The 23,702-nt window shown below is 40.5% G+C and overlaps 1 long non-coding RNA gene across 1 annotated transcript in view; it reads left to right on the forward strand.

Moving 5' to 3' along the window:
* LOC147582503 (uncharacterized) overlaps positions 1 to 4,845 on the forward strand; it is a 96,876-nt gene extending 92,031 nt beyond the window's left edge. The window contains exon 3 of the long non-coding RNA XR_015248733.1: positions 4,707 to 4,845. This is a non-coding gene — a long non-coding RNA (uncharacterized LOC147582503). The remainder of the gene's footprint in view (positions 1 to 4,706) is intronic.
* Positions 4,846 to 23,702: the final 18,857 nt, after the last annotated feature.

Raw genomic sequence — 23,702 nt, forward strand, 5'->3', positions numbered from 1 at the left:
AAATTTTGAAAGTGGTCAAGGGACAGGGCCAAGACTACTTATCTTCATTTGGCTTTAGTGCAGTAGTTCTGACTACTGGACATTTGACTTTATACGGCTAAGAGTCAAGAGCTGTTTGGTGAGATGTTTGCAAAAAGATTGGCATGAAATTGCCCGACTGGTATTTTATGCTTGTGCCACAGTCCAGAAATAAACATTACATTTCTTTCTCTAAATATATTTGTGTCCTGGATAGCCAACTGACAACTATTGTCTCTCTTTCTTTCTTTCTTTCTTTCCTTCTTTCTTTCTTTCTTTCTTTCTTTCTTTCTTTCTTTCTTTCTTTCTTTCCTTTTCTTTCTTTCTCTTTCTTTCTTTCTCTCTCTCTCTCTCTCTCTCTCCCTTTCTTTCTTTCTTTCTTTCTTTCTTTCTTTCTTCCTTCCTTCCTTCCTTCCTTCCTTCCTTCCTTCCTTCCTTCCTTTCTTTCTTTCTTTCTTTCTTTCTTTCTTTCTTTCTTTCTTTCTTTCTTTCTTTCTTTCTTTCTTTCTTTCTTTCTTTCTTTCTTTTGATTTTCCAGTTAAATAGCAATTGTTTTGGATGAAGGAACAGCACTGTTTAAAACTCTTTCACTCTGAAGTGTCTCCTGGGTAAGAAGGAAAATAGATTTCCAGTCTTAAGAATCAAATGGCCCTATTCAATGTCAGTCCTATGACTTTGCGCGCCCCCCCCCCCACATGTTAAAATTTTGTTAAATTGGGCTCTAACCTGTTTCAAAGTAAAGTTGAGAGGCTCCTATATCAGAAATGTTCTAGATGCGGACGTATTTCTCACTTACAAAAGTACCTTTTTTCTTCATAATGTTTGGGGGAAGAAGTGACTTTTAACCTCTTGATGTCTAGGTTTCCTTTATTATTTTTAAGAAGGTTTAATTGACCAATTCCATTTAAATTTAACCTATTGTTTAGAAATTTCTGGGGACATAATTTATCTAAAGCAGTAAGTCAGATTCTTCTCTCCCTCCTCCCTTTTATTCTTTTATAGGCAAGAACTGGAGTATATGCAGATTATTGAGAGAGGAAAAATAATATCTGAAAAGGTGGCTTTCTTAAAAGGCACCAGCAGCATTAGTGTCATGTCTGAAGCACCCATTTGTGTCAACTGTACAGACCTTTCAATGGAAAATTGTGCTGTGCTACCTTTTAAAGTATGAAATGCTAATTTGGGATTTACAGTTTTTGAACTGGAGGGCTGCATTTTGCATGGGATTTTGTTTAATTTCCCAGTGAAAAAAGACATTTGAAACACAACTGCCTACAGCCAACTGTCAACAAAAATCAACTGTAATAGCACAGAGCCTGTCACTGATGTATGTGGTGATGTGGTAATCTTCTCAATTTAGCTGGATATTTCTTCTCCGTACAAAATAGCTGAAAGTCTTGCTAGGCATTTATGAATATCGAGAGGTATTATTAGGCTGATAATGGGGCCAGATTAAGGAAGGGTACACTGGTTCAAGATGTCAGTTAAAGAGACACAGAATGGGACGATGCATGGCCCTCAGTATAAGGGACTCTTCGTATTTCAGGTCTGCTGAAGATTTGGGCGATAGCATGCTGAGTTCCATCTGCTGTGAAAGTGGCTTTCTGGGGAAAAAAATAAAGTTGTTATGCTATTTTTTCCCCCAGAAATCTGTTTTTGTTTATCAAGAGGGTGAAATAAAAAATCTCTGAAAATGGAAGTGAGGAGGGCAGACTAGGGAAATCTCTTGAGGTGAGACTGGTCAGTATGACTCTCCTTGCAGCGTGGAGAGCCAGTGGTTGACAGCTGGCATCTTTTCCCCCTAAGTCACGACTGTATAAGAGCTGGAAGAAGAGAATTCTTGTGGAGACTCTGTATTTTAGTGGTGGGACCCCATTTGGATTCTGAATAACAAACCTGCAAATGCAAGGAAAACAATAAAGCTGCAGATAAGCTATTCTTCGGCAAGGCACAAAGTTGGGACTTATTATTAGCTGTCATCAAAACATAGCATTAGTGAAGCATCTCATATCAAAAGGGTATTTAGAATCAAATGGCACTTTATGTTACCAGTTGCTTCTTTTTTTTTTTTTTTTTTAAGTGAGCCATATTCAAATCTGGCCCCACCATTTTTTAGCTGCGTGGTAGCTTAGCTCTCTGTGTTTAAGTTTCTTCATCTCAACATTGGATTAATAATCATGCCCACGTCATAGGGATTTTGTGAGAAATTATTTAATAGGTATAAAGAGCTTAGAGCATGCTTGACCTATAATAAGTATCATGTGATCAGTTATCATCACCACCATCATCATCGTTAGCATCAGTACAAGCAACATATTTACTGTTCTCAAGTACTCATGGCAAAAAGAGAAATATACTAGCACATATGCTACATAACTTATTGTGAAAGGTGTATCCATTTTTTTCTTGATCATTATGTTTTTATATGTAGATGGAAGACAGGAGTGAATTGTGTTATTTTAGCTACAGGGAATATGTTCTAAGATACTTATAAATAGCACCATGGCTAATAAGAATTTGAGAGTGCCCTGGCCCGTTTCTGCACTGCCTGCCCGGTGCCCCTTTTTCTGTGGCTCTACCCTTCTGCCGTCCCTGCTTCCCATGTGACCTTGATCTCTTTCCTTCCCTGCTTACTTTGGCCAATAGTGATAAATCAAGGATGGACCTCTGATGGAGGAGTGTGGCTCCAGATAGGCACGTTGGTGACATGTCTTGGCACACCCCTAAGAACAGCTAGATTGACCCAATCTAATCTCTTTCTCTGCAATTCCATGATTGAGCATGGAGGTGCAATTGTCAGTTATCAGTAGGTACCCAAATTTAAAGACATGGAGAGGAAGGCAGAGTTAGATGTGGCTTTGGAAGTTATATACAAATTCAAGCTCGGGTAAGACAGTGGAGCAAAGAGGAAGGCAACACCATGAGACAGACTCTCTGTGGCTGCCTGTTTTTCTGTGTTTCCTGAGCTTTCATAACTTGGCTCTCAGGGGCGCCTGGATGGCTCAGTTGATTAAGCATCCAACTTCAGCTCAGGTCATGATCTCACAGTTCATGAGTTTGAACCCTGCGTCAGGCTCTGTGCTAACATCTTAGAGCCTGGTACCTGCTTTGGATTCTGTGTCTCTCTCTCTTTGCCCTTCCCCTGCTCGCTCTCTCTCTCTCTCTCTCTCTCTCTCTCTCTCTCTCTCAAAGATAAATAGACCTGGCTCTGCAATTTTTCCAGATCTCATGAGCCCTCTTTATGTCCCTACAACAAACTTCCTGTCCTCTTGACTTCCCACTCATTTGAGAATTTTTCTGTTTGCTGCAACCAGTTAGGGCATGGAGAGTCGAAGGTTCCATGTGTGGTAAGAAGTAAAGTTTTCTGCTGATGAGTAAAAAAAAAAAAAAAAACACTGCATGTAATGGAATTAAAATGACATTGACAGAGCAGTCAGGGAAATTTCCATTATCCATTTTCAAAGTCTTAGGAATGAAGGATTGGCAGAAATAGGAAATGGGCAATTATCTCTAGGTTCTAGTGGACTGACAAGGTCTTTGCACATATGGTGATTACTTTTTAATGGCATGGTCAGATAGATGATCAACAAGTAAATATAAATAAACATGGTAACAGTAATTTATAGTCTGAGATGACTTCGATGAGGGAAATAGTTTAGATAAGGAGTAAAATTAGGCGATGGATTGGAAGTTGGCTGAAGTGTGTTCTTTAGTACCACATGATTTTGCTGGGGCACCGCCTCTGAGTGAAAAAATATGACCACCATCCATCCCCTTCCTTGGCCTTGGCCAATGATGATGGACTGGGAATGGATCTCTAATGGAAGAGTGTAGCCCAAGACAAGCACAGGTATAACATAGTTATATACTAGATCAACATATACTCCAGGTAGATATGGACCACTCTAGCTTTTCTGCCTTTTATTTTCAAAGATGACACCAAAACCATCATTATATTTTTGATTTTTTTTCTCTGTTTGGGATGGATTTGGATAGTGGATAATGGAACAACAATTTAATGAGCCTACCTTTTACTAGGCAATGTATAAGATCCTTTCCACAATTCTCTGATTTAACGAACAAAGCCACCCACTCTCACCTTGTAATCATTGGCATTTATAAATACAGTGGCTACCTGGGATTCAGGCTTCTGTCTTCATGTGGAAAGGAGCATTTTTCTCTGGACTAAAGAGTTTTTTAATCTGCTGCCTCTTTCCTCTAGCATAAAGTTCTAGCCTGAATACAGACTTTTAATGAGCAACCCATATGTAAATAATTAGTATAAGAGAGGAATTAACTATCATTACCCAATTGCTTTTTTTTTCTTTTTAGAAATGATTTGCTATTCAGTTTTAAGCTTTCCAACTATTTTGATGGAGATCCAACTTGGAGAAAAGAAGTGTTTTTTGTTCTCATTATCACTTCCTGTAAAACTGCACAGTTAATTTCCAGAGGTAGATATCCCTTTGAGTTCTCATGATAGGAAATAGAGAAATCGCTGTTCTGTGCCTTTAAGATCAAGAGAGATCAAGAACATTGGAAAGGGAATATACCATGCACAAGGTCGTATATGAAACAATGGGATTTAATGAGCATGAAAAATTCTGTCATTAATAGGTGAACAATTCTCTTGAGTCTTTCCCAGGATGCAAAACAAGTGGTCTCAGCAGGGACTTTTTCTTCTTCAGGGTTTTTATATATTGAAGAAAAGGCAGATATAAGCACACTGACAAGTAAGCCTTTGGATGGAGTGGTGAGGCCAGGAGCACCACGGGCTACTTCTCGAGAACGTGAGTATGACTGATTAGGGTGTTTTTCCAATGGTAGTAACTTGACATCTAAACAGGTCCTTTGGTGATGATATTCCTAGTTCTTCTTTACTGTGTGCTTTTCATTCAAAGGCATTTAAGTACGAGATGGAGGTGCAGCCATTACCACCCTATTGTCCATCAGAAATGACACGTCCCGAAATACTTACTTCGGGCAAAGCGGTGATGATACTCCTTCTTCGGAATGCCATTTTGCCCCAACGAGAAGATCTATATCTATTTCTCTTCATAGAGTTAGGCTTAGACAAGTGTGAGACCAGTACGCATTTTTTTTTCTGATGAGCTCAGTATTCTCTGATGTTCATTACACATTTTTTCAAAAATACTCATCCAGAGCCTATGTTGTGCAAGAAGCCACTGAAGATGCAGCAGTAAAGAAGGCAGACACGTCTTGGCTGCTTACATGAGATTATATTCTAGTAAGGAAGACAGATCATCAAGAAAATGTAAACAAGGTAATTATAGATTGTGATGGTTACCAGGAAAGAAAGTTTATCCAGTGGTGCTCAGGGCCATCCCATCCTCACACCAAGCCTCCAACATGCCTTCTTAGTCTTTGAAGTGCACAGCTGACTTTTCTAGTTTTACATACATAGCTATAGCTAATGCAGCTTCAAGCGCTCCTCTCTTTCCAAATTCTTGTCCCTAAATCTTTTCTATATAGACATTTTAGAACTGCCAGTGGGCCCAGTAGTAAGACATTTTCTTGGGAAAAAAGACACAAGACACAAATTGTGTGTTATCAAAGTCTAGAACTCCGAGAGGACAAGTAGCTGTGTGGTAGTTATTTGCATACACATCTGTCTTCCCTATTAGATCTCCTTGAAAGTAGACACTAATGTATTTTTTTGTCTCCTGTGTTACATGCACATAGTAGGAACTCAGTATATTGCTCAATGAATTCAATTGAATTAGCACAAACCACAGGCTTTTGCCAAAAGCACTAGTGAATTCGTGTTTGAAGAAAATTAACTAACAATTAAGATTAAAACGTCAGTATTCACATGGATTTTGGCTGAGGAGATACATTTCCTTACTGGTGAACATAAGGCTTTTCGGACCAATGAATCTGGTATCCGACAGTCCCTTGCCAGCAAGGCATGGCAGGAGTGGAAGGAGAGGAGCATGGGCTGAATGCAGACTTTGGCAAATGGTTGGCACTTCCATCTCTCCTGGCAGACTTATAAGCTCTTGGTGGGTGTGGCAGGAGATATGAGAGAGAGCAACTGAGAGGTCCTAGGATGAGACCTCCCTATGGAGGTGCCAAAGCTTTTTTTTTTTTTTTTTTTTTCGGTTTGAAGTTTGTGAGAAGGATGCATGCTTACCCCAACTGAATAATTTTGGGCTTCTTTTCTGGACACTGCCTTCAGGGACCTAGTTCAAACGATTTCTTTTGCTGAGATCTCACAATGTGTCAGCCTCATACATAGAGCCAGGGTTACAAAGATTGACAATCAAGATTCTTACCCTCAGGTGACCACTGTTCCCATTTGAGAGGTAGGAATTAACATGTAACCAGTAAAGAAAAGCCAGCCGTGTTATTCTCCCTGCCCTGAGAGTTCACCTTTGTGTGTACATGCACATGTGTGTACCCCCACAGATGTGCACACGCAGACACAGGCACATACACATGTACCTTAGCACTTTCCCATATAGGATAAATCAGAGTAATTGCTCCAAGCCCTTCATTTTGGTAATGGGACTTGAGGCTGGTTCCGGGCTTTCCGGGCTATGACAAGGAGCAGGTTTCAGAGCAAGGACCAGGAAAGGCAACTGATATGGAAGAGGGATATGGTTTTATCAGCTGGCTTTGGTTATATGGACCTAAGTCCTCTATGATACAAATTGTATGAAATGAACAGCAGGAGTACACAATTTATTCAATCCTTCCGTTGTTCTTCACTTAAGAAATGATTGTTGAGTATCTGTTATGTGCTAGGGACTAGGGATGGTGCAGAAGGGAAAAAAAATATAATCTACAGGAGGAGCAGACATTAAGCAAATAGTTCCACAAATATAAAATTTGCAAATATGATAAGGGCTAAGCTGCTAGGTGTTGTGAGAGGTTATAATAGGGGCATTTAACCCCTTGGGGAAGACTTTTTTAAAACTTTACCTAGTTTTGCTAATAAAATACATTTTTGGGGTCTGGGGTGGGGAGGATTGGTTTGCTCTCCACTTTGTGTGGTCAATCTTTGTATCAGTATGTGAATGCCTGCACACAACTTAGACCGGTTCTATCTTTTTATCTCTTTACTTTTCATTTTACTTATGCATTTATGTACTTACACACAATTACAACTATTTTTAAGTTTATTTATTTATTTTGTGGGGGAGGCGCAGAGAAATATGGAGAGAATCCCAAGCACTCAGAGCCCAATGTGCAGCTCGATCTCATGAACTGTGAGATCATGACCTGAGCTGAAACCAAGAGTTGTGCCCCACAACTATTTTTAAATGTTGCTGTGTTTACTCATCATCTTCAGGAGACTATAGGAATTGCATGGAAAGTGCAAATTCTTCAGTCACTCACCAGACATGGGTGGATGTTTCCAATGAGCTGGAAAACAGAACTGAGTGATGTATCATAAAACTTAGCTTTTATATTTTCAACTATGTTATATTAAGGTAGAATGCACTGGTGGTAGCATGGTGTGTGGAAAGAGCAGGGATTTGGGGTCCGAGAGCCTCCACCACTTGTCCACGGAGGCCTTGGTAATTTATATATCTTCCCTGAGCCTCAGTGACTCTGTCTGCAAGATGGAGATTATAACAGCTACCTCAGAGGTTTTTTTGTGTGTGTGAAGAAATCTTTAAAGGCTCTAGGACAGTGATGCTCTAGCATTAGTAGGAGCTTGGTAAATATTTATTTCCTTTCCTGCATTCAGATTCTTGGGCCCCTTTATCATAAGTCTACATGGAGATACCCTGCTGACTTCAAAAAAGGTTTCTTTTACCATAGAAAGTGAGATCGAGGGGAAAATTCTCAAGGAATTCTCACCTTGACCTAGGGGAGATGAGATGCCCATACCCCGGCTCATAACAAGATTCCATAGAAAGAGGGGATGGAAGATGAATGTACATTAAAGTGATTCAAAACATGAGCAGACTCTGCAAGTGTTATGCACAGATGAGTTAATTGTTTTGCCTTAAATATATTTCCTGAAGAACAGAAGCCCGATCACAGCACACATCGTTATGTATTTTAGACAAACAGCACTTTGAATCAAATTATAGTACATGCATAAAATATTAAAATAAGACATTTATAACAAATCTTTCTAACTTAGTGCTCAGCTCTAAAATAGATTTATATGCGGATAAGCAATAGGTGCGATAAATGTGGTACAGATACCACAATTTAAATTGCAAATCAATGGGGCATCATGGGTAGAAGGAATGCAGACTTGAAGCACTGAGGGAAAAGATCCAGCCACGCAATATTTTTAGGTCTTCTGCCTGATTTTGTTTTGCAATGTCTGTATCTGGACTCCACATTTGATAAATTATAATATCTGCTCTCTCATATAGTTTCTTTACACACCCAATTTAAACGATCTAATTAAAACCTTCACTTATTGTTCCTTTTGTTTATTGTTGAACCGTTGCCAATATACAGCTCCCCAGAGTCTTCAGGTTATTTTCGTTCCTTGGGAGATTTTAGAAGGTTATTGTTTCCCAGTTAACAAAACAGGCAGGGGAATGGGGAATGATACCTCTGCACAATGCTGGTGTGCTGCCCACTTCACCAGATCACCTTGCACTCTTTTCCTCCCCCGTGGTTTGTTGGACAGTGTGCGGTGAACGTGTCGACAACTTGTCTCTAGGAATGATCCCTGCCCGAGAATATTAAACTTGTTTCATTTATTTTGAAGAACTTTAGGGCTGTCAAGTTGAATGTATATAGATATGAATGTTTCTGGGCTAGCTGGCCTTCTAGAGGACTCCCCCACCCCCACAGCAGAAGCCCTTGGAAGAAGTCTAAGGGATGAAGTTGCGCTGTAGGGCTCTGATGGGATCCAATCCATGCTGGAGAAGTAGATCATTTGCTAGGTGCAGATGCACAGCTCTGACTTGCCCAGCAGTCATTCTCAGGGCTGGAGGTCTGTGAACGGAGTGGATGAAGGGCAATCACAAAGAGTTAATGACAGTATTTCTGGGTGCTGATAACTAAAGAGATCTTTTAGCCAAAATTTTATATGTAGCTACAGAATCAAAACATCTCTCAGCAAGGAGTAGAGCTGTTTTACTTAGAAAACTTTCTTTGCCCAAACTGTATGGTAGAAACTTCTCTTCCCATTGAATATCTGCAACTTTCGTTTTCCTTCACAGAGAAAGTCTGTGTTGCCATCGTTCTTCTCTTCTCGTCTCGTCTCTTCTCGTCTCTTCTCGTCTTTTCTCATCTCTTCCCCTTCTCCTTCCCCTTCCTCACCCCTCCTCTTCCCTTCCTTTCTTTTTTGCAATGTATTGTATTGAGTTTTTAATGCTTAGGTTCCTAGTGCAATGAACTTACCTACCTTTTTCCCACTCTGCTTGCCATAATTGTTTCCAATACTTTTTTGGAAGTTGCTGCCTTAAAATTAATGAAGAAAAAGAAATGTCTTCATATCCAAGACTTCAGGTGGCAAGCTTCAACCGTACTTCATACGTCAGCCAACCACACCAGAAGAGACGACAATGCCTGGCTATATTCCTGCTGTAAAGTCGTATCCACAAAATTATATCTGTCAGTGCTTACCTCCGTGTAGGTCAGTATGATTAGGACAGCTCTTAGGAAGAAATTAAATATATGGAATTAAATACATGTATACAGATGGTTCCTGGAACTAAAGAACCAGTATGCATTCCCAATAGTCTGTTCCAATAAGAGCCAAGTGCAACCTTAAAATAGAGATGTAAAGAGTTAGATCTGTGCTATCCATTACAGTAGCCACTGGCTGTATGTGGCTACTAAGCACTTAAAATGTAGTTAATCTTAGTTGGCAAGAGCTTTGAATGTAAAATACATACCAAATGTTGAAAAATTAACACAAAAAAGTGAAAAAAAATCTCAGTTTTTATATTGATTATCAGAATGATAATATTTTAGATATTTTGGATCAATAAAATATATTATTAAAATCATTTTCATATGTTTCTTTTTCTTTAAAATGTGGCTACTAGAAAATTTAAAATTATATATGTGGCTCACATTATATTTCTGTTGTACAGTACTGAGCAAGATTGATGTCAGGTAATATTGTAACGAATTGGCTTAAAAGACTTTGGTGTTAGGCAACTCACTTTGTTCTTTATAGCATGGCTGAAATGCGTTGTAAATGGAGTCCTATTTTAAGTATGCCAGGAGATCTTACTGGTTATAGTAACCCCATGGTGAGAACCGCCATATTTTGAGTAATTGCTCCCTAATATATTTGTTTAATAGGTTTTCATTTTAGGGGCACCTGAGTGGCTCAGTCAGTTAAGCGTCTGACTCTTGATTTCAGCTCAAGTCATGATCTCACGGTTCATGAGATCGAGCCCTGTGTCAGGTTCTGTGCTGGATAGCACAGAGCCTGCTTGGGATTCTCTCTCTCCCTCTCTCTCTGCCCCTTCCTCTTTCTCTCTGCCCCTCCCTGGCTCACGCTCTCCCCTTCTCTCTCCAAATAAATAACTAAACATTTAAAAGAAAAGGCTTGGATTTTAATAGGGTTTTCCTAAAGCAAAGCTCACCAATTTTATCATTTGCTTTCCAATATGACCATTATTTATCTCTGTGCGACGAGTCTCTGGCCTTTCATGGAATACATGTTTTTGTTTATTTATCTTTCATAATTGCCACTTTTTAGAAGGTAAGTGTGGTTTGGGTGAACATGCTTGGACTCTTAGGGTGGACTGCCTGGGCTCAGCCGATAGTGACTCTTGGCATATCCACCTCTCTAGGTTGAACTTTCCTCATCTGTGAAATGAGACAACAACTCAGAGCTTGCAGGGGAGTAATGCACACTTTATGGGATGATTGCTATCTTGGGCCTATGGACTCAGTGGGGTGAGTCCCCTGTCACATCCTTTTGTTTTATAAGTGCCTTGGGCCCAAGTTTCTAGGACACTGAATCTATATTGCTGACCACTGATTATTTTTCCTGAGGGAAGGCCATTATTCTGAGCACTGTGTGCCTGTTTGATATACTCAAACAGATACTCAGGTATCTGCATATGTACAGATATACTCATGACACTTGTGAAGAGTATCACACATAAACTCTTGGCTCGTGTCTTTGCATTTGCCCTCCTCCCTGCACAAATTGCCCTCCTTCCCCCATTATTTCCTTCCCCCGTTGTCTTGTCCATCCTTCAATGTGCAGATGAAGTGTCACCTCTTTCATTAAGCCTTCTTGGACTACTTCAGAGAGGACTAATTTATCAGCTTTATACATGTTATTGCCAATACAAGCCAGCTTAAATGAAGTAACAAATATTTATCTGGTGTTTCAAATTCCAGTGCTCTCTGCCAAGTGATTTCAAGCTCAATTTTGGTTTCATGCACTGAACTGTAAGTGTTTTGAAGGCAGCGGCTATGCTTCATACCCACTTCACCACCTCCATGTATCTTGATCAAAAAATACTTACTGATTAATTGACTGGCTAGGGCCTGGCTGATAGCAAATTTTCTACTGCAAGAATAAGTATTCATGATAGGAAGTGACCCGGCAAGAAAAAGAACATACACCATCTTTACGGCTATCCGTGGTGAGTAATTAATACACATGTCAAAATTTAAGATCATCATCACGTAAAATCCCTGTCTTCTTTAACTGCGGAGTTCTAGGAGATACCTGAGTTAGTAGGAAGATGACTTAAATAAGTTTCCGATTCTGGATCCTTCAGAGGTACATAGATATGTGTAATATATACATGTAGATAGATGTATTAAGATCACTAAGATGCTTAGTTTCTATTTGTAGTCTTTTCTCAATAAGGCAGTGGGACATTGGTGCTTTCAAGTGAGTTTAGAGATGTTGAATATGACATTCATGTCATTAAAAATAGTTAGCTCTTCTTGGCTACATTCACAAAGAAGTCCCCTAATGCTTCCTTTAATTGGCAGGATCCACACGTGGTGTCTATTTTGCAAATGTACTCTGCACAGAGCGGCTCGAGCTGTGTATGTGTCTGTGTATGTTCTCTGTAGGTGACACTACACCCTAATCAGACAATTCGTGCATTGTACTAGGACATACTGTATGCAGACAATGCCTCGCCTACCACTCCCCCCCCCCTTTTTTTAAACCCTGAAATATGGTTGATATGGTCCATTGCAAAATGAACCTATATTGGAAATGGCAAAATTGTAATGTAAAATATACCGGGGTCAGTGGGGTGTGCTGTTTTTTGCATATATTTTTTCTCCCCTGACCCATGCCATTCCCCTGCATACGGGGAAAAAAGCTTCATCTCACACAGAAATGTGATGTCCTTTACTGCCAGAGGCTGTTGCTGTTTTAAATGAGGAAAAAGCACAATGCATGAAGAAGGAAAATTAAAGCATATTCATTTTGGAAATTAGATATGGTGTCAGGAGACTCTCGGAAAATAGCCCCGTTTGAATGGAGCCCCACACTACAAGACAGTTCACTGAACTTTTGACCACTATTTATGCTATGGAAGCTTTTGAAATAGGGAAGAGAGCAAAACATTTTATAGCTGCTTAATAGCTGAGTTCATTTTTCTTTCTTTCTTTTTCTCCCACCAGGCATTTGTCTATCCCTTCGGTGTATATAAGATATGCAAACACCATGTAGTTTATTGGCAGGCCTTTGTGTTAATGTTTCCAGGTTGGTTCCAAAACACACAGCTACTGGATGAGAGACTCTCCTGGCCAACCCAGTGACCTTCTTTACCCTCCACAGCACAGTCTGCCTCCTGCCCTGTGGCTAGTCTGGAATGGCCAGGGTCACACAGGCCTTGTGAGTGACGATGACCTCTTTAGAGGTCATTCTGCCAATGCAGAGAGAATATACCTTTCACAATTCCCAGGGAATCCTTATGCAAAATTGGACAGGGATGGGAGAGATGATGGAAAAGGCATTTTGTCTCATTTCTCCCTTTCTATTATTTGGAAGAACAGTTCTCAATTTGTGATCATCCCTGTTCTGCTTCATTGCTGCCCTCCTGCAGAGCATATCACACCAGCCAGGTTAAGTGGGATTCAAGGGCCCTCCAGGAAGGACAGCCAAGATACTTGATTAACACTGAATAAGGAAGCACCTGCAAAAATAAGGTAGGGGAAGAGTTAATCAGGAGTGGATGGTGGGGTCAACTAGAAGTGGAAAAAGAAACCCAATATGAATGGGTATTAATGAAAAATATGCCTTAACTTTTATACAAATATGAAGCATGGAGCTAAATATTACAAATTACAGGTTGTGAGTCTGTGTCAGCTTTATTATTGTTATTACTATTAATGCAATGATATCAAACCTAAGGGGTCACTGGTGTTTGTTTAATTTATTTTCTGGGAAAGCTTGGCATTTCATTTCCAAGTGAGGACCTTTTTTCCGGCCTCTCGGTGACCTGCCTACACGGGCACAAATTGGGCTCCGCCTCTCGTAGGACCTGTGAGCTCCTTAGTGTTCTCTCTTTCGGATCATCACCAGCCTGGACTCTCAGGGCTTTACCCCTCACTCCATTCCTCAATCGACCATGGGTCTCTCACTTCCATTAGGAAGTGATACAATATCAAGATTTTCGAGGTGACTTGAGGTGGGGTGGGACGAGGGATGCTGAGAGAAGGCTTAACCGTGGAATCACTTGTGCCACAAAATGTTGAAATGTGTCTGAATGCTCACTTTCTGTGAGGTCATGTCTTTGGCTTGGGAAATAAGGACACTCTGTTCCCATACACAGCTATGAATCCTTTGCAGACTCACTCGAGGAAAACTTCAACATGGCACATGTTGCCGTTTTCTTCTGCCTGTGCTCTTTGGTTTTAACTTCAGAGAGGGAGGGAGCGGGATGGAGGGAGAAAGAGCCCATCTCTCTCCTCCCCCACTCCCAGCATTATTCATTAGGAGAAGATTTTTTTCCTCCCTTGGACAGGAAACTTCTCTCCTCTCACTAGCCAGTAACAACCCTTCTGTTCATCCTTATGTCAGACCCTCACAACTGCACTAATATGATCTCTGATGATTGGAAGGGAGCGGGAGAGTGTTGTAAGGGCCGCTCAGAAGTCAGGAGATGGCTCAGGATCTTCTCAGAGCAAGAACTCCTCCCGACTATCTACTTTCTGCCAGGACTGGGAGGTTGAAATCTGTGTGCTGACCTCAGGCCACAGGCTGAGAGAAACCTGAGAAGTGCTTTCATTACAATCTTCTTGGCCTCAGAAACTGCCCTCCTTTGTTTCCTGTTCTCCCTGAGGCTTCTTGGCACTGCCAGTAGCCATGTTGCTTTTGCTCAGGCTTTGTGCGAGGAAAGTCCCGGGGAGACCTGGGGAACTGCTTTGTGCTCCTGCCCATACTACCCACCCACCTCCAGTCTGTAGTCTGATGAATGGACCTGAGATAGGATGAGGGGGATGCAAAGGGGCGGAGTCGTGCTGGCCATGTCAACTGTTGGCAGAAAACAGGTGCCAGAATTGGTGACATCAAGTAAGTGCAGTTTAGAGCTGGGAGTGGGGGAAAGTGAAGGATCAAGCTTGGAAAATTCTCAAGCCCTCCCAGGCTGCTTCACCCTGTCCTTCCTACTTATGAAGACTTTGCTGAGATGGACCCATGGTGGACTCGAATGCCCTTCATTCGTCTGTCACCCCTGCCTTGGCAGAGGATTACCCCTGCAGTTGTCACACCATTTGTGATGGCCCATGGTTCCCTTGCCATTGTGGTGGCTGATGGGGATGAGCTTATTAAATAATGAAGCAAAGGGGAGAAAATGATCAAATCCAGCACCAAATGCAATAATAACCATAATGATTTTCTTTTCTTTCTTAAGACAATGAGGAGAGAGGCCTAGGCAGGATTTCTGCTTTGCTTAATTATAAAAGGACATATTATAGCAAATATGATGATTGTTTTAGTTTAGGAATTTCAAGTCTGACTCGAGTCTGACTATCATATTCTGATGACCAGGCCTTAAATGCAAATCCGTCTTAAAAGATAGTTCTCATCAGGTGCAGTATTGGTAAGATGACCTCAATGCATGTTGACCATGTGGTGGTGAGGTGTTTTCTGGGTCACAGGGGACTTTGCTGGTAGTTCCTGAGTATTTCTGTTATTCTTATGGTAGTCCAAGAAATAGGATTTTTTAAAAAAAAGTTTAGCCGTTTCCTTTTTTTAAAGTTTATTTATTTTGAGAGAGAGTGTGTGTGAGCGCACACATGCGCACATGAGTTGGGGTGGGGGAGACGGAGAGAATCCCAGGCACTGCACTGTCAGCACAGAGCCTGACACAGGGCTTGAACTCACAAACCATGAGAAATCAAGGATTGGATGTTTAACTGGCTGAGCCACCCGCGAGCCCCAAGCCATTTCTTTCTTTATGCAGTTGGGTTTTGGGTGAGGGTTGCAGGTCACATAGCAGACTAGTGAGAGGCAATGTGATGGAACAAAGAGGGACAAAGTAGCATTCAAATCCCAGGTCTGTCACTTGGCTGACTTTAAGGCCTTGGGCTGGTCAGACTCTCCCAAGTACAGTTATCTCATAAATAAAACAGAGTAATAATCTCTACCATGCAGCATTGTTTTGAAGATTGAAAGTACTACTCACATAATATTTACTTAATAAAAGATGTATTATTATTATCACTACAATAAGAGGTCTTAGAGCTGGATGAGGCCTTTAAGATCTACTAGTTCAACCTTCCCCCATCTTACAGAAAAAGAAACTAAGTTTAAGAGAAACTCAGCAACTTATTCAGCAACCAGCAAAATGGCCTCAGAGCTTGCCACGGTTTATGTTCTTTGGGTGCCCAGATAATGGATTATCTCAGTCAACTCAGGCTGCTGTAACAAAAATACCATAGACTACGTGGCTGAATGGAGCATTTCTTTCTCACAGTTCTGGAAGCTGGAAGTGCAAGTTCAAGGTGCCTACAGATTTGGTATCTGATGAAAGCCCTCTTCCTGGCTCATCAACAGCCTGTTTCTTACTGTGTCCTCATGTGGCAAATGGGGCCAGGGAGTTCTCTGGAGTCTCTCTTGTCAGGGCACCAATCCCATCATGAAAGTCTCATTGCCCTGACCTAATTACCTTCCAGAGGCTCCACCTTCAAATACCATCACACTGGGCATGAGACTTCAACCAAGGACTTTTGGGGCCACAAATATTCAGTCCATAGCATAAACTCCCCTCCTCCTTAGCATTTCTCAGGTCTGGATTTTCATGTTGTTAAAGATGAGTGCTAAATAAGAGTTTTTCTTAAGTGTTTTATTTTTTTTTCCTCTTTTTTTTTTTTAAATAAATTCTTATGGTCCTTGGACCTCACATAGCCCTTGCTTCATTGATATTACTGTCCTTATTAGCTAGCCCTCTGATTCCCTTCAGTTGGAAAACTTTATTACCATATTGCCCTGTCTCAGCCTTGTTTTTTTCCACAGAGGGTAGAATACTTAATAAAAGACACCATGTACCATAATTTATTTAACTTTGTGGTTCCCAGAATTTTGTTTTGACTGATAAGTTAAATTTTTCTTTATTACTTTTTTTTGAAAATTTACTTCTTTCTAATAAGGGATGGATAGAAGTTTGTCAACATTTCAGTTTTCCAAGAGCTTTAAAGAAGTTTATTTTATCTATTAACACCGCTTCATGAATAAAAACATCTTTGAAAACCATAAAAAATAGAAATAATGAAATAGTAGAGCTCTCTTCAAGAAAGAATGTCAGCAGAAGGGCATAAGCATTGTCTATGTGGTGAAGAGAAAAAAATTTTGTCACAGACCAGTATAGGCCCATAAACGAGTAAATGGGAGCCAATAGTCTAAGGGACAAGAGTTGGGCTACAATGTAAATTGAAAAACCTTAGGGGCGCCTGGGTGTCTCAGTTAGGCGTCTGACTTCAGCTCAGGTCATGATTTTGTGGTCTGTGAGTTTGGGCCCTGTGTCAGGCTCTGTGCTAACATCTCAGAGCCTGAAGCCTGCTTCGGATTCTGTCTCCCTCTCTCTCTGCCCTCCCCCGCTCACACTCTGTCTCTCTGTCTCTCAGAAGTGAATAAACATTAAAAAAAAAGCTTTAAAAAATTTAATTGAATAATATTAGCTCATCAGGAGCCTAAAATGGGGATAGCAATGTTAAAATGATTTCATAGAGTGGCTATGAGGTTCAAGTAAAATGACATGGAAATATGCTTTAAACATTCTGTGGTCCTGTGCAAATATAATGGGTTATGGTTATCGTGTCAGAAAGCACTTACAGAACACCGAATTTTATTTATATATACATACATAATATAAATTATATATAATTATATATATACCGATATACAAGAGCTCTATAGGACCGTCATACCCCAGTACTGGGAAAAACAATGGGAGTGACAAGAACCATGGTATCTTGTCATAATCTAGTGAGCACAAAGAACTTTGGGAGTACAGAGGACAAAGTTACCATGGCTCTCACCTTGACAGAGTTCACAGAAACACTGCCACCATCCTGTCATCTGCATTGACTCTACCTCCCAAGTCCTTATCCCTAATGCTGGGTATATGCTCACGAAGAACTTTTGATCAACTGATTGTCTGCAGTATGTCTGCAGTAGCTCCCCAGATGAGATCTTGCTGTAGAGGCAGTGATGCTAGAAACTGAGTAATGTGAAGCTGTGTAGAATGATAAAAAAATAAATCAGTCCATCTCTCAGCCATTGTTACTGTATGCCTGATTCCAAAACCAATACCGACCCACGTTTTTCTCCAGCCCACATAAGCAGAATGTGCAGTGATCATGGGAGCACACACGTGTCAGGTCATTGTAGCTGGGAAAACATTGTGCTGAGCCATCACTGCAGATGAGAAAACTAAGATCCACAGGAGCTAAGAAACTTGCCTAGTAATGCATGGCAAATAACTGGCAAGGCGAAAAGTTTTAGAATAAATCTATATGACTCACCAGCTCACGGTCTTTTCAACAAACTTATAGTCATATATGTATGAGAGTTGTATGTCTTAATGAGTAGAATGAGGAAACTTCCATCAACATGGAAATGATGAACTTCTGCCTTTTTTCTCTTCCCCTAAATGACTTGCCTTTCATCTTTACCTTGACTGACTTTCTAACGCTAGTCACAGTTGAATTCCTTTTTCCGAGGTCCAAAGACAGATACTAATTTGGAGGCGATTAGTTCAGGCGTTGCGAGGGGGCCCAACTAACCTATGCTTTCTCAGATATCAGACAAGTCAGGTTACCCAATTATTTCTGAGAGTAATTACTGTGTTTTCACTCTAGTCCATTTCTACTCTTTGGCTCATTGTTTACCTCAGAGAAGAGCAAAGAATGAATTCAAGTTACAGTCTGACATTACAATGAGATTGCCAATAGAAATCAATGACTTGTCCCATGACAAGCTAGGGTTTATGAGGCAGCCTAACGGTGTCCTTATATCTTTGCCTACCTCATTGTACTGCCATTCAAGCGGATTATACAATTTTCCTGTTATAAAGGGGGTGTAGTCAGGGCAAAAGAGAGTCTAATTGAGTTTAATAAAGCTGGAAGCAGTAGTACAGAAGAGAAAAGAATATTATAAATAGGATATTCCAATAAGAGTGGTCTGGGTTGTCTGTTAAGGTTGATATTTATGTCCACATTTATTGACCTTACAAAGGGGGTATAGACAGAGCAGATAGAGGTCAAGGAACTCACCTTTTCAGCAACAGAAACCTAGACTTCAGTGGAATTGAAAAGAGTTACACTCGATGTGGTGAAATGCCATTTCATCCATTTTGTATTTATGATGACTTCTGCTTATTTGGATAAAGTGGCTGAAAAATAGAGCCTTCTCCAAACAAAGCAGCAAAGCCATATGGAGACCGTGTGGAGTTGCAGGAGATATACGTAGTTCTAGTGTTGTTCTCTCAGGTACAGTAGCCGCCAGCCACACGTGGCCACAGAGCTCTTGAATCAATGCATAGTTTGAATATGTGCTTTAATTATAAAATACATCCTGACTTTCACAGACTTGGGATGAAGAAAATAATCAAAAATCTCACTAATGGTTTTCATATTGTTTACATTTTGAACTGATAATATTTTGGATGAATAGGGTTAAATAAAACATTCAAACAATTTCACCTGTTTCTTTATACTCTTTAAAATGTAGCTGCTATGTCAAATTACATATGTGGCTTGCACTGTATTTTTAGCATACAGTGGTCATCTAATGCAATGCCTAAATGGTATCATCTGTGAGTCAAGTTCCAATAATTAGGAATGTCAATGTGTATTCTGCCGGCATGGGATATGGGTTTGCACCCATGAGTGTGATGTGCACCTACACACACATCCATATTCATGCACGGTGAGGAATTCTATCACCTTTGGAAGGAGAGAAATCATCCCAATACAACCAAAGTTGCTTTCACACATAGAAATGATGTTTTCCTGCGTCTCTTTGTTTTAATAAAACCCCGAACCCTAAAGAGCACGATTTGGAATAAGCCCCTAGAATAATTTATTGTTTCCTCTCCATGGATTAGAGAGGCGGTACTTGGAGCGGCTTGTTAAAGAGAAGAGCTTGGCCCTTGCCCTTGCTCTGTGTTTAATGATCCTCTCTTCATGTGCTACCTCTCTAATCTGCAGAGAGATAGGTACAAATTGTGTCTATAATGTTATATTACTTAACAGTATAATGTATGATAAATCATAGAATTGCATCCCTACCTTGTAATTGGTGAGATGTGTTGCATGAGAGATCCCCTAATTCAATAGAGAGTGGTTGCTCTTATGCATAACTGCCTCTCTGGATCAAACCAATTCAGCCCACAAGTGATGAGGGGAGAGTTAAAGCTTTTTTAATTAAAAAAAAAAGGAAAAATATGACTTAGAAAGGCTTTATCGGCCCCTGGATTCAAAGGCTGTTTAATAATCCTCTACACAAATGGAGCCTCTTTCCCCTCCCCCCCTTTTTTTCCCTGTAGGCGGCATGGATGGGCCATCTGTAGGAAACAGGTACCTGGGAGGACAGACAATTCATGTTCTCACATGTGGCAGTCATCACTTTTGATATGTTGTCCTTAGCCAAGTGTGCTTATTATTTTTGAAAGTCACTGTCTTCCTGTTGTTATCCCCACATATTTTATCCTGAACACTTTTTGCTTTTGTTTTAAAGTCTATTCATTTGTTTTGAGAAAGAGAGAGAGAGGTGGGGAAGGGGCAGAGAGAGAGGGAGAGAATCTCATGCAGGCTCCGTGCTGTCAGTGCAGAGCCCAACATGGGGCTTGAACCCATGACCTGTGAGATCATGACTTGAGCCAAAATCAAGAGTCAGCCGCTTAACCGACTGAACCCCCCAGGGACCCCTGCTTTTGTCTTAAATCCCTTCCTTTTACCTATATAGTCCACCCCCTGATTCTTCAGAGTTCTTTCATCTTCTTTTGTTTTCTCTTCCTAATTCCTTAAACGTTTTATTGTATTTTTTAGCACTGCCTATTTTGGTGACCTGTTTTCCTAACTCGTAATCTTTTAAACTTCCCAAGTTTTCCTGCAAAACAAGTAGCATGAGGGTGTTTAACAGTGCAGAAAGATGGAGCGTGGGCGACGTCACTTCCATTCCTCAGAACACGGAGGTTTTAGTAGGAAGCCATACTCATATAGAAATGAGCAGGGACAGTAGCATATAGATCTTGATTGTTCTTGGCCATCTGAAAATCTCTGACCAGCACTATACTTAATTGGATCATTGACCGTTCAGAAATTAGTTTTGAAGAGAACCAAAATAAAATTTGACAGGTGAGCTTAATTAAGTCTGTTACAGTTGTTATGACTTTTTTATACAAATTAGACTGTTCCAGCTGGAGGGGGGGATCACAGAGGTCCCTAACTTTCCAAAAGGGTGGAAGAAACATGGGGGAAATAACCAGTCTCAGCAATTCCTTGAAGGAGATCTGGGTCTAGCATTCGTTTCCCTTGGCCCTCATAAGCTCTCTTTCCATTCCCTCACAGAGTCTCTTTTCAGGGAGCTTCTCTTTAGGAGCTGAACTCCGGGATGCATTGTTTGGGGCTGAAAAATACCCGATAAAAGTTGTCTCATACTTGTCCCTGACAACTCACCATTCATCATTTAGTAAATGAGCGAGATGCGGTGACCTGATTTTTCACTTTCAAAACTTTCATGTGTACATATTTTAAGAAAGATAAAACAGATTGTGTGGTCTTAACTCAGTCACTTCTCAAGTCTGACTTTCTGAGACGAGTAGAAGGGCAGCTTTTGACATGAGTCATTGATTCTGTCCAAACAGACCTAGGGATGGTGCCAAAATTGCAGCCTAGCACAGCCTACTTGCAAAAGTGGTGGCTTTGAAGGTGGAATTGCCTTATGGTGTTTGATCACATCTACATCGCTTTTCCTGTACTCTACTTTTTCACGTCTTAATAAAGAGAAACAATTCATTTGGTAAAGAATCTATAATACAATTTCCAGAGATTATCCTGCCATTTCTCAACTGCCAGATATATTTTATTTTTACTCTGCATGTAACCAAGGAAAACAAGGTTGCAAAATGATGCCAGCTTATGCTTTTCAGCTATGAGATGTCAATAGCCCTTGATTTTGTTGCTGTTGTCACTAATTTCTGCAAGTTCACAAAAAAGTGTCATAAAAACAAATTGCTTTTAAACATCCTATCATTATTCACCCAGTATTCTTATGAGATATAAGAATATATTTGCCATAGTTTTTGAAATCACTTTTAATCACATATATTCAGGCCCTTAGAAAAGGCTACTTAAGCTCTATTTTTTATTTTCCTCTCAGCTTTTTTTCCCCCCTTCCTTGTGTTTTCATGCTGACATTTTTACTATAAAGTCACATTTTCATCTAGGACAATGGCATCTTGTTTTTAAAGCAAACAAACACGAGACGATTTGTTTTGAAAATATGTGGGTTGATGACAAAGTCATAAGAATTTCAGGGAAATGTCAGCGCTGGTGTCAGGAGAGCCAGTTCTCATGTGTTTCTTCTATGAAAATGGGATTCGGTGCCTTATGCTGACGACCTGCGCACAGAGCAGAAGTTTCTTTGTTTTTGCCGGGCACCAGCTTCCTCCTTCATTGCAAGCCCACTTGATGGTTTCGAAAGATCAATTCTACTTTGCAGTGAATGTATCTCTTAACCTTTTCCCTAGAAACTGAAACAGTATACAAGTGAGTTCCACAAAAGAGGGAACTCTTAGATGAACGGCAAGGAAGCGGAGGGTTATATTCTAATTCATCTAGAAAAGAGCATTTTCACTAATCAGTACCCATATCATACATTTGTAAAAATGACTGCCTGACAGGTGAAAAATCTATTTTTTTTGACAACGTACATTTAGTCTTAAATCAGTCCAACACAATAGTTCCTTTTTTTGCTTTACACAAACTCTCTTTCACCTTTTGATAAACTGTACCCCTGTGAGCCGTAGAATGTTTCAGATTCCTACCCTATTCTGCGTTGCAGCAATATTTTGAGAGCAATGTAACGCAGATTCATTTGGCAGAGTGTTTTTATATGCATATCAGTGCAAAGGTAGGATTTAATGATTTTGAGGATTAAAGGCTCTGTCCGAAACTTTGTAATGCGCTGTGAAATACTTGCCGTGCGAATTGGACTCCTGACCCTCTGAGGCCTCTCTGAGGTATTCTATTTTAACCCGGTGCATAGAGCACAATAGCGATAAATCTTGAAGCAGATTAAGTAATTTCCCCATAGTGGTGTGTCTATTGGAGTTTCAAATAGCCCCACATAGGGATTCAAAGTCTTGCTACATTTGGATATTCCAGACTGTATCCCCTCTGTGTAAAAAAACTCTCTGGCGGGCAGCATCATGCACTTTGACCCCCGTGTAAGAGTATAAATGGATGCCCTACTGGGCTGCTTGAATGCTAATTATTTTGCTGCTCCTGAATCCTTAAAAATAAAATAAAAGAAAGACAGAGAAGAAAAGATGGCCCATTTGCATGCTTAAAATATGCCAAAGATTGTATGAAATGGAAGCTTGAGACATTATGACAGTCTGAGGTTTCAGGATGCCATTGGGGATTTGACTTACTTTTCTATTTTGCTGGCAGATATTCTCGTTTGGCCTGGGCAGTTTTGGTTAGAAAAATCTCCAAGGCTTACCTGAGATAGCATTTATGAGCATGGGTACCCCGGGACAGCCGGGAAAGAACACGCGGGACCCAGAGCTGGGACTAGAAATAGTGGTGTCTCTTCATGGGAGCTATCTTGAATTCAGCACTTTGGTAGGGGAGAAACTTTGCATTGTGTCTTCTCAGTGCCAACACCTTTGTGAGGTATAAAGGTCAGATCTACATAATGAAACAAAAGCAGGGCCAGGTCAGAGAGAGGGAGAGTTGTTTAATCTAGGAGACCAACAAACTTTGGAGATTTGATTAAAAACCCGAATGCTTCTGTGGGAACAAGCATCTAATTAGTATGGGTAATCTAAATGTGCCCTTGACTTCTTTGTTCCTTTTTGCAAATGACAAGTCTTCTCACTAAACACATTTTCAAAAAACAGAAACCATGGGCTCCGGCAGAACACTATATGGCCCACTGATTTCTCCGCTCCTTTGAAGAAAAGACCTGTGGGCAGTATTGTCATTACAGGGAGAGAGCACTTGGCAGTATGGTGTTAACAGCACATTAAGAAAAACAAACAAGAGAAGTAGGGCTCCAAGCACTCTCTGTT

Source organism: Puma concolor, chromosome A3, assembly GCF_028749965.1.
Source record: "Puma concolor isolate L17-30 chromosome A3, mPumCon1.1.hap2, whole genome shotgun sequence".
NCBI classification, from domain to species: Eukaryota; Metazoa; Chordata; class Mammalia; order Carnivora; family Felidae; genus Puma; species Puma concolor.